Source organism: Cherax quadricarinatus, chromosome 68 (assembly GCF_038502225.1).
Source record: "Cherax quadricarinatus isolate ZL_2023a chromosome 68, ASM3850222v1, whole genome shotgun sequence".
Lineage (NCBI taxonomy): Eukaryota > Metazoa > Arthropoda > Malacostraca > Decapoda > Parastacidae > Cherax > Cherax quadricarinatus.
The window spans coordinates 9,703,621-9,716,501 of record NC_091359.1 but is presented as its reverse complement, the minus strand read 5'-3'; the positions used below and the strand labels follow the sequence as shown (position 1 = coordinate 9,716,501).

The 12,881-nt window shown below is 39.2% G+C and overlaps 1 protein-coding gene across 3 annotated transcripts in view; it reads left to right on the top strand.

Annotated features, from left to right (window-relative positions):
- The window catches only part of LOC128697766 (pleckstrin homology domain-containing family G member 5), a 1,323,529-nt gene that overhangs the window by 195,346 nt on the left and 1,115,302 nt on the right, over positions 1-12,881 (top strand). The gene's annotated exons all lie outside the window — the stretch shown is intronic.

The following is a 12,881-nucleotide window of genomic DNA, read 5'->3' as shown; positions in this document are numbered from 1 at the left end:
GCCAGAATAGTATGTATGTTTTTATGTTTGTGTATGTGCACTTTGTTTGCACAGGCCGAATCATAGTTCCTCGCCTCGCCTCTTAATTCTTTTCGACTGGTTCTACTGATTCCAAGCTTCCAGAATCTTTTCATATCTTCTCATGCTAGGCGTCTTACTAAGCAAACGTAAATATTTTACTGTGGCTCAAGACCGTCCATAGTGACTGTGGCACTAAAATGTGTCTGGATTTTACTGTCAGCTTTGTAAGTAGTCTGGTTCCAGGTTTTCTGTTCGCCTTTGCATTTATTTATTAATCCATTTAGTGTCGTTATTGTATATTATATTTAGTTAAATTAAGATAATTAACATTAATCTAACCTATTCTGGCCTGGAGTTTTACGACTCACTCGCCATGGGTTCAAACACCACCCATTTCGTGGTTTGCAATCGTGAGTCTAGAAAAAATAGCTACTTCCTCTTCATGTAGTACTCTTCACATACAACCCAAGAGTAAAGAATGCCTCCTAACGTCCTTATGTCTCATCTTTAATGATATGTGTCCCTTCTCCCCTTCTCCTTGCATCTCAAACAGCCTGCCCCTCTCCAGTATATATCCAGTCTTCTGAATATTTTGTATATCATGATCATGTCTTCTCTGGTTCTCCTTTCTTTTGGTGTTGAGTGCCTTAAAATTCCACTCCTAGTCATAATCCCTTAGCTCTGGTACCTTACAAACCTTTGGGTCTGGTTTAGTTTCATTGTATATATGTTTGGTCAGGTACGAGTTCAATGCTGGCGCCGCGTATTCCAATATGGATCTAACGTACGTTTCGTATAATGGCCCGAATTAATTTTTGTTCACGTTTCTTCAAGCAGTTCTGAGGTTAGCTAACCTTTTATATGCCACTAAAATTACAGTGTATGATTGATATCCTGGTGATGTTATTGGAGTGATGATTACATAGTCATTGTAAGTGCGTGTGTGAAAGGCAGTTTGAATCCCCGATGTTAAGATATCTTGCGCTTAAAACTCGCGGTGTTGTTTTGTAGGACACTCCATGCTACACGTATGTCATATTGTTGATTTGTAGGACTCCCCTATGCTACACGTATGTCATATTGTTGATTTGTAGGATACTCCTCCATATTGCATATTTGTATTTAGTGACGGCAACCTATTGTGAAAAGAAATTCGTCAGCGCAATCTTAACATTTTTTTAACAAGTGCCAGAGAGCCAGTGAGACCTCAGGGAGCTCTTAGGAGTCTCTTAACATTGGCAAGTTAATAAGGCTTTTAAGTGATGGTGGTTACTTGAAGGATACCCGAAGGACGTTTCCGGGGGAATGGGGGGTCAGTGAACTCGTGGCCCGCTCCCAGACCATGCGTCCCAGAGAATGAAGGCCTGATGAACCAGATTGTTACTGCTGGCCGCATTCTGCCCAAAGTATCAAGCACATCCCAGCAGAGGTTGGTTGGTAATTCCTGAAGAACTGACTGACTGGAACAATACACAAATAACCCGTACATAGGAAAAAGAAGCTTGTAAATAGTCCAAGTCGGACCGAAACGTCGTTATAAATGGTCATATACCATTTTGATATTCTCTTTCCAATGTGCGGGTTATTTGTGTAATGGTAATTCTTCTTATGCACGGAGAGAGGGAGTTCAGAAACGAGGACTAATCCATTGAGTTCTCTTAAGATTAGTGTACTCTTCGCGCCCTTACTTTTTGGTGGAGGTAATTTTATTTTTTTACCATCTGCCAAGTTTCTTGTTATCACGTGGATAGATTTTTAGGTTTGGGACCAGTCCTTCCAGGATTCTCCAGGTATAAATTATGTATCTTCCCCGCCTATGTTCCAAGGAATACAGTGGAAGGGACTTTAAGCATTCCCAGTATTTCCGATGCTTGATTATACACGGAAGGACCATTATGGAAGCCACGTATATACAGGGAAGAAGCACCAAAAGAGACTCGTTATGTAGACGGAAGGAGGGTCATAGAAGACTCGTACACTGAAGGAGGGTCGTAGAAAACTAATACACGGAAGGAGCTTCATAGTTTGTATTAGTTGTGATTGATGGTAGTGCATTACTATAATGGGAATACCAGAGCAAAGGCAATACTAGATGAGAGAATGCAAGCTACCGGGGGATTTAATCATGACGTGTTGGATACGACGTGAAACAAGGCCAAGAAGTCTCCTATGTACATCTAAATATACCCACTCACTCCTCCCATCCTAGCCCAGCTCTCAGCTATCACTCCTGCCACCCCCCTTCCTCTCTCGGATATCCCCTCTTGCCCCAGCTCTCAGCTCTCATTCGTGTTTCTTCCTCCTAGCTCTTAGATCTCCAACTTCCAGCTCTCAGTCGCTGGCCGCATCATCTGAGGCAGGATCTTCACACCTCCTTTCGACTTCCGCTCATTTGCCTGTCTGTTAAAGTCATTCTCTTTATTGCTTTGCTTCTGTTTCATTATAGTGAGGACTGAACCACTGTATGAATGTGCGCTTGTGTCTGTGTTTGACATGTGTAGTTGTAGTATTTAACACACAGTTTGGGTGTTGGGTTATGGAAGAGACCCGAATACAGTTGTCGTATACCATTTCTTTGTTAGCACGAATAGCGTTAATAGTTATTTGTGTACCAAGATACTGAGATGGAAATGTTATTTTGCCTTGCACGAGAAAATACAACAGTTGTCACGTACATTAGCTGTGAACGTTCCTTGAATATTAGCTGTGAACATCACTTGGACATTAGCTGTGAACGTCACTTGAACATGAGTTGTGAACGATGATTGAATATTAGCTGTGAACGTCACTTGAACATTAGCTGTGCAGATCACCTCAACATTAGCTGTTAACTTTCATTTAAAGTTGCATGTATACATATACTCATGCTAGTCCCCTGTGTAGTAAACACCAGGTTGCCGCTCCATTGGACAGTGCACTAAAAAAAATAAACTGCATATTTCTGGTAATTCAGTTCATTCCTGGCTTCATGTGGATCCTCTAACACAGAAATGTCATCATATTCCAGGTTTTAGGCAACACTGTTGTATACGTTCAAAGTGTGTTTTAACTGATTCCTCCCAGAACTGTTTCAACGTTTTTACACGTATCAATATCTGTTTATGTGAATAAGCCAACTTGATAGTGTGATTACTAATCCAAGGGGCCATGGAAACCCACTTGGAGACTTGTCAGGTAACAATAAAAGTATATCAAAGGTTAGGTAAAGGTATATCAAAGGTTAGATAAAGGTACCTTATATCAGAGGTTTGGTAAGGGTAAAGGTATATCAAAGGTTCTGTAAAGGTAAAGGTATATCAAAGGTATGTGGCTGGGTTGTTATATTTTTTTCCCCAAAATAGAAAAGATATTTTACACTTTGTGTTTATGAGAGCATGTCTGCAACATTATAGGTATAGGCAGCATATGTGTTTATACGTAGGTAAGACTCATGGGTATCAGATTGTTACCTTGGTTAAATTGTACAGTAGTTATATTATGTATAGACATAAACACGACGGTGTTTCCTCTTGTACGTGTCAGGTAGACGAATTAAGCCCTGTCTACTTGAAGGATATGTTTGGGAGTCAACGCCTCCGCGGCCCGGTCCCAAACCAGGCCTCAAGGTGGATCAAGGTCTGATCAGACTCACTCTCTTTCTCTCCCTCTCTAATACACCCACACACACACTTTTTTACATTGAGCATGCCTGTCTGTCAGTGTTAATGTGAAAATGTAATTGGTACAGGCATCGTAGAGAGGTCACAAGAGCTCAGAGTATCTATCAGTTCATGTAGCATCACCATCCTGTTACAGCAAACGTCGATTTCCATCAAATTTCTTGACATACGTTATTTACGTTAGATTACATTAGGTTTGTTAAAATCAATTTGAGATGAGCTAGATTAGGTTAGGTTAGATTAACTTAGTTAAAATAAACTAATTTATTATTAGTTTATTATTAGTCTTGTTTTTCTTGATATTAAATATCACTTAACATAAATTATATTTTTTACAAAAAAGTTATTTCATTAAACATTAGTTTAAGGTACGTTAGGTTAATTTAGGTCAATTTTGGATGTATTAAGTTAGGTTACGTTAAATTAATATAGATCAATTTTAAATATGTTAAATTATTGTCTGTAAGTTAAATGTAAACAAATCCAGTAAATAGAATGTAACCAAAGGCAGTAAATGCAATAAACATATAGTCGATAGGAGCTTTTGAAAGTCTTAGCAGGAAACGGCGACCCACCCAGCGAACGTTAAACCAACTGCAGATAATCACATTTTCTTGTCATTGTTACAGTCCCTCACTTGACGTTCTTAGTCGAAGTGATATACTGACGGTGATTGTCCCAGTCCCACACTTGACGTTCTTAGTCAGTGATACATTGACGTTGATTAAGAGGATGACCTGCATAGGGATAGTTCATGAGAGGCAATCTGCTACAAGGAGAGTGCCCTCAAGCTGACGGGCTCTTGATTCAAGGAATTAGGTCTATCCCCCTTCCTTCAATCAGCTCTGATTATCTTCAGTTGTCCAAGAGTCAAATATAATAATGATTATGATGATGAAAATAATAATAATAATAATAATAATAATAATAATAAGAAGAAGAATTGGGGATCAAAATGTTCATTTCATTTTGAAGATTGTAGGTCAAGTCATGTCACTTTGAAAGATTATTGGAGACAGGAGACAGGTCATGTCATTTAGTGACCTTTTTTTTTTTAACACCTGCCGTTTCCCACCAAGACAGGGTGACCCGAAAAAAGAAAAAAATACTTCCATCATCACTCCATCAGTGTCTTGCCAGAGGCGCTCCGATACTACAGTGCAAAATCTGGAACATATCTTCACCTCTCCTTCAGAGTGCAGGCACTGTACTTTCACCTCCAGGACTCAAGTCCGGCTAATCGGTTACCCTTATTATTATTATTAAAGATTCGTTACCCTGAATCCCTTCTTATTAAAATTGTATGTAGAGCGTACATGTGTAATTAATTTTGTTTGAGGAACGTCTGTGTTTATATGTTTGTCTTACGTGAAGATTGTTTGTCATTTGGTCATGTTATTAAGAGTTAATATATGGTGTTATTGTGTCAGATACGAGGTCATGTTATGAGTTATTGTGTCCTGTTGTTATGTGTCTGATATGAAATCATGATGTTATTATGAGTTAATGTGTGGTGAAGCTTATGTGTCAGAAATGAGGTCATGTTTTGAGTTAATGTGCAGTTAAGCTTGTGTCAGATATGAGATCATGTTTTTATGTGTTAATGTGTGAGTAAGGTTGTGTCAGATATGATGTCAGTAGTTATTAGTTAATGTGTTGTGTGGTTATAAGTGAGATATATGACCATATATGAGGACATGTTAAGAGTTAATGCGTGTTGAATTTTATGTGTCAGATATGAAATCGTGTTGTTATGAGGTAAGTTATGTTGTGGTTATGTGTCAGATGTGAGTTAAGGTATGGTGTAGTTTTGTGTCTCAGATATGAGTTTAAGTATGGTGTGGTTTTCTGTCAGATATGAGGTTGGTACTTAAACTGGTTTTAAATTATTATTATTATAATCAAGGGGAAGCGCTAAACCCGGAGGATTATACAGCTCCTGGGGGGGGGGGATGTGGAAGGCATTCAGGCTTAATTCGGGGAACTGGAGCACAGATCCAATTCCCTAAATCAAGAGCCCCTCACCAACATCAAGGAACCTTCCTTGACGGGTGTAACTGGTTTTAAAGCCTATCGGCTACGCGAGGTTCATTAAGGTAGTATATAGCCTATTCACGCCGGTCAGGAATACTTTAATCCCTAAAACAGAGACTAAAATAAACTCTCAGTATATATACAATGAGGGAGAAACACCTCTTCTTGTGTACATGGTGTGGAGGGTTATGGTGAGCCGCACGTTGTTACACGGAAACAAGTAGTGTGGTAGCAAGGTGAACAAGGGTCAGGTCGTATCATTGTACTCTCAATTGGTAACATTTAAACCTTGTCACCTGTAATGTAGCCTATGGTTCCTCCACTGTACAGTGACACCTGTAGTGCTGCACTTATGTTTAGACCTCGTGTGTATTGTATTGATGTGTATTGTAGGTGATGTGATGTGTATTGTAGGTCATGTTTATTGTAGATGATGTGTATTGCAGTAATGTTTACTGGGATAATTCGCGGTGGCGTAATTATTATTATTATTATAATCAAAAAGAAGCGCTGAGCCACAAGGGCTATACAGCGCTGATACGGTGGCGTAATGACTTCAGAAAAACAATTACTCTAATAGTTAATGACGTAGGATTTCCTTTGCAAACAGTGACTCAGTTCAGAGGTCAATTTTTGTTATAGAAAATCTTGTTGTAGCAGTTTAAATAACGATTAATTATTCCATGTAATATACGTTATAAAGAGCTAGAGTGTGTGTGTTTGTATGTGTGTGTACTCACCTATTTGTGGTTGCAGGGGTCGAGTCATAGCTCCTGGTCCCGCCTTTTCGCTGATTGCTACTAGGTCCTCTCTCTCCCTGCCCCATGAGCTTTATCATACCTCGCCTTAAAACTATGTATGGTTCCTGCCTCCACTACATCACTTTCTAGGCTATTCCACGGCCTGACTACTCTATGACTGAAGAAATACTTCCTAACATCCCTTTGATTCATCTGAGTCTTCAACTTCCAATTGTGACCTCTTGTGTCTGTGTCCCATCTCTGGAACATCCCGTCTTTGTCCACCTTGTCTATTCCGCGCAGTATTTTATATGTCGTTATCATGTCTCCCCTGACCCTCCTGTCCTCCAGTGTCGTCAGGCCGATTTCCCTCAACCTTTCTTCGTAGGACAATCCCCGTAGCTCTGGGACTAGTCTTGTTGCAAACCTTTGCACTTTCTCTAATTTCTTGACGTGCTTGACTAGGTGTGGATTCCAAACTGGTGCTGCATACTCCAGTATGGGCCTGACGTAAATGGCATACAGAGTCTTGAACGAATGCTTGCTGAGGTATCGGAACGCTATCCGTAGGTTTGCCAGGCGCCCGTATGCTGCAGCAGTTATCTGATTGACGTGCGCCTCAGGAGATATGCTCGGTGTGTGTGTGTGTGTGTGTGTTTGAGTATACATGTGTTATCAAAAGAATTAGAGCTACTTTCCATGGCTTCAGTCGAACCTCACTTCATTATAATAAGAACTACTAATCCTAATAGTAATTATTTTATTATTATTGTTATTATTTTTATTAAAGTGTCAGTAGTAGTAATATTAGTAAGTATTAGGAAATAAACGTTGGTTCAGTTCATTCAATTTGTTTAGGCATTGTAAACTTTTTTTACATACATTTGGCACTTGAAGGAGACATAACTAAATCTTTGATATGAACAGACATTTGTTTTACCATCCAAAGCTAGTGGTGCTAACTGTACGCCGTCTTGAGTAAGGACCACAGCCCGTCTGATCAGGAACTTGCTTAGGAACCTGTCAAGTTTCGACTTGAAGACAAATTAAGGGTCTATTGGTATTTCTCTTTTATTGGATGAGAGGGTATCGTCTAATATACTTATTGTACCCCCTTTTTTAAGAAGTACTTTTAATAAGCAGGTTTTGATCCAGCCCCTTCTGTATTTTCCAGGTGGAAATTATGAGAAATATATATATATATATATATATATATATATATATATATATATATATATATATATATTCTTTCTTTCAACACACTGGCCGTATCCCACCAAGGCGGGGTGGCCCAAAAGGAAAAAACGAAAGTTTCTCCTTTTACATTTAGTAATATATACAGGAGAAGGGGTTACTAGCCCCTTGCTCCTGGCATTTTAGTTGCCTTTTACAACACGCATGGCTTACGGAGGAAGAATTCTGTTCCACTTCCCCATGGAGATATATATATATATATATATATATATATATATATATATATATATATATATATATATATATATATATATATATATATATATATATATATATATATATATATAGCCTTATTTGCGGGAAGTACATTTTGAGGGGCTTTTGACTTTCCCTGCTATTTAGGTGTTCAGTGGAATTTTTTCTGTAGTGAAATTTTTCTGATCTGCAATTTCGTCTGCCCAAAATAGAGTTGTCAGTGTACAACAGTATTTCAGGCTAGAGTTCATGTGACTTAGAGTATTATCATTGCCCTATCATCTCCTATTTTGAAGGTTCTTGTGATGCAGCCTATCATTTTCCTTGCGGATATGATAGTATTGCTATTGTGTTCCATGAATGCAGATTTTCCCCACGTTACTAAGTCCCTTACATACCTTTTTGTATTCTGTTACAGTTTGAATTCTTTAATTTTTCCTTAACGGAGTAGCTGAAATGTTGTCCTCGTTGAAGATCATGTTGATTTGTTTCGCCCATTGGAAGATAATTTACATTGGACTGGAGGTTTGCTGTGTCCTAGTTGGAAGTCACTCTCATACAAATCTTAGTATCATTTGAATAGGATGCTAAGGCAATATGATACATATATATGTGTCTATGGGAATGATTAAGATAACTGGGGCAGATGATGTTGGATAAAAAAAGAACGTGATACCAACAATTATCTAGAAATAAGACACAAAATGGAAACACTAGAACATATTATTGGAAATGTTTTGGTGGTGGAACCTTAATCACTGCTTCTCACCACTTAAAACCCTCAGGGAAGGTTCCTTGATGTTGGTGAGGGGCTCTTGATTCAGGGAATTGGATCTGTGCTCCAGTTCCCCGAATTAAGCCTGAATGCCTTCCACATCCCCCCCCAGGGGGTTTAGCGCTTTCCCTTGATAATAATAATAATAATAATAATCACCACTTAAAAGTATGCTGAAGAGGATCCCAATGTAAGGATCGAAATGTTTAGTTTGATTATTCACCCGTTTTCAAAATGTTGCTTTTGTGAGTAATTTGAGTTGTGACATCGTATTTATATAGGGTGTTGTGTAGTGTGTCAGAGGCCTGATCCCTTGTTTTGATATATTGTGAATTATTCGTATCTTTATATAATTATAATTTTCCTGTTCAGATTTATATTTCTGGATAATGTTAGAACTCTTTAGCCCATTGCTGGGCTTGTATTGCGTACGTGATTGTTAGTATGGTATGAAGAAAGATTGAGAGAGAGAGAGAGAGAGCAGGAAAACACAGGTCTCACATTAAGGCTCTTTCCCTTCCAAAGAAAGAGCAGTACATAACGGTGTTCTTGACCCCATTCCCCATCCGTCCTCAGCATCTCATCACATCTTCCCCCTCCATATATACACGCACACTCACGCCCGCGCGAATATACACATGTTAATGGTACCTCAGATTAGAACTGAGAATAAGTTAAGAATAGCAGAGGCAAACTCCGACAAAACAACTATAGTGGAAATGAAACTCGCAAGAATATGTTTACTAATGTGATATTCCCTGAGGAATATCACATTAGACTTCGAATATCACAGTATGGAGTGAGAGGCAACGGGATAGGAATGAGTTTCACTAATGATTAAAAATAGGTGTAGTGGGGATTTCAGAGCCCAGTAGACTCCGTCTACATTAGACTTCATCTTCAACTGCTGCATCTCTCCACTTCCTCTACTTGCTGCACTATAATATGGTAAAGCCTGCTGCTCAAGCGAAATCTCTCAGTAAAGATACCCGGTGTTACACATGTCTTATTAAATTATATTTCGGATTGATAGAACAGATAAGGCTATCTTCACCCTCTTTCGTCAAAGGGTTTGAAAAGGTTGATGTTTGTGAAGATAAAGTCAGAAGACAGATCAGGTCACGTTAGGGCCGATTCAAAATGATAAAGTCTCTGAAGGCTGGAAGAGGGATAGGTAGTTTTGGTAGAGGCTGGCCATGATCTCTGACATGACAGAAAAGAGCAGTATTTGTGTCAAAGTCAACACACCTTTTTAATTATATAGAGCGAGCAGTCAGTTTTACCAATGTACTGGAACCGGAAGAGGAACAGAAACTGGAGTAACCACTGGGTTTAGCTATGAATGGTCGCACCTTATAAACCCTTTAGAGACACTTTATAGATTAACAGAGTTAGACAGGAAAGAGAGGGATGAGTGAACTGCATTGATTGTAAGAAATACTTTGATTCGGTATCAGGAATGATCGGATAAATGGGTACTAGAATTTCGCTCTGACATACAGTCATGAAGCTGAGAGAGTACAATATGGGGCGGAAAAAAAAAACTCACACAAAAAAATTAAAGAACATCTGGCTGTAACAGTTACAACTTATCTGTCTCCTGAGACATATTAAATATCTTCGACTCATTCTTGAGTATGCATTACCGGCGTAGAACCCAGACTTCGCAAAACACTGTGAAACTTCAGAGTTCACCAAGACTGATACCGGAGTTGAGGGTAACGAACTATGCAGAAAGATTGCGAGTAATAGACCTTATGTTATTGTATTAATGAAGAACTAGGGAGGATGTAATCACAACATGCAAAATATCCCGTGTTATAAACAGGGTATACGGGGGATAGGCTATTTACCAGAGATATAACAAGAACAAGAGGACATAGCTGGAAACTACACACCTGACGGAGGCACAAGGGTGTCTGGAAACATTTTTTCGGGTTAAGAGTGGCTATGAAATTAAATGAACGTAGCTGAACTAAAATGTATACAGAGGTTCAAAAATAAATGTGATAGAGCTATTTCACGTCAGCTGGTCATGAGTTAAGAGTTGGAACTAAAACTGAATCTCATTTCCCTCAAACTCAAATAAGTAAATCTAAGACTAATTTTCAGAAATCACAACAAAGTCATTCATGACTCTGTGTATGACATATATCCCTATATATGACATGTGACAGGTCCATCTTAGAATAAATAGCACTAGCATGTAACACACACCTGATGAAACATGTTAAGAAATTTGAAATGTGGAGAGGTATGCGACGAGATATGAGCAAAAATTAAAGAAACTGAAACTGTTGGCATTAGAGGATAGAGGAATCAGAGGAGACATGATAACAGCATAAAGAATTCTCAGAGGATTTGATAGGGTGGACAGGGATACTCTGTTCGAGAGTCGGGAAATAGGTACATGAAGACAGAGCTGAAAGTTAAATATATGGATGAGTTACAGGGATATTAGGAAGTATTTCTTCAGTCTCTAAGCGGTCAGGAAGTGGAATGACCTATCCGAAGAAGCGGTGGAGGCAGGCTTCATAACTGGTCATAAGAATAGGTGTGACAAGGCACACGAGGATGAAAGCTAATAAACCCAGCGAGTGTCAGATTTAGAGGCAGAGCCAATGGCCGAGACTCGACTCCTGTCACCAGAAATAGGTTAATATTTACACACACACACACACACACACACACACACACACACACACACACACACTCAATCACTCTCTCAACCACCCACCCACTCACTACCACTATCATCAACCACCACCACCACTACCACCACTCTCTTTTAGACCAAGAACAATAAATCATCAGCAAAATAAAATCATTACAACCATGACGGTGAAGTTCAACATAATTTATTAATTCCACGGAGGACTCCGGTCTTCCTCAAGCCACTGATGATCGACGCACCTGGTCTGGACCAGCTTCAACTGACAGCCTTCAATTAAAGTTATATATGTTTAATTTTTTTATTGCGTTGCATTGCTCTCTTTGTTTGGTTGTCTGGTTATTTTCAGGTGCTTCCGGGGAGCATCTCCCACGCGGCGAAGTTTCGGATGAGGCTTCGAAGAGGAGGACCTTCGAATAATTAAGTTCAAAGGGTCAATAATCCAAGATAACCCAAGAAAGCTAGTGTGGTTTATTTCCGTTAGGGATGCGACTCACAACAGTCGACTAATACTTTAAGTACCTATTGACTGCTAGATGAATAGGGGCTGCAGGTGTAAGAGAAATACAATGAAAATTAAGACATGTGCAACATCTGGGTATCTTTATTGTAGACGTTTCGCCATCCAGTACCTTTATCAATACAAATTCAAGGACATAATGGGAAGATATAAGAATTATATACAAAAGATGAGACAATCAGTCCCTCAGCCTTGGAGTTGGTGTAGTCGGTGCTCTCCACACCAACTACTAGGCTGAGGGACTGTTTACCTCATCTTTTGTATAGTTCTTATGTCTTCCACTGGATGGCGAAACGTCTACAATAAAGATACCCAGATGTTGCACATGTGTCTAATTTTCATCTTATCGATATTGTATACCATTCATGTACAAGAGAAATACGCATAGGTCCCGTTCTTCCTGGGGATCAAACCCTGGTTCTTTCGTAGGTTTTGAAGTTAGACTCAGAGGAAAGAGCTAGAAGAGACATACTAATAACGCGTAAAATATTACATAAAGAGGTTTTCATGGGCACTTATGTACAGTTCAAGACATCTGTTAGAGGAAACGTTTCGTCACGAGTGATTCCAGTCTTCAGGACTCAAGAAGCCTCGAGAGACGAAACGTTTCCTCTAATAAATATCCCGGATTGTACATAATTGTCGTTTTCCATATATTGTCGGTATCACCATACCATATTTCAGGTCTTAATACGACAGATACGGAATGTTTGATAAGTGAACAAGAAAGCACAAGCGGAAGACACAAATGAGTCACATGCTAGGAAGACCATATTCAACATCAGGATGGTTAGATGAGGAGGTGGTTTTAAGGATAGTTACTTCAAGGTCCACGAGGCAGAACACTTGTAAGACCAGTTGTATTAGGTTAAGAAACGGTGCCAGGTCCTGAGAGCCGACCCCCTCAACCACAAGTAGGTAAGTACAAACACACACGCACGCACCCACAAGATACCTAACATTCACCACTCTAAATAACTTTAAACACAATGACAATAAAACATGAACTCGA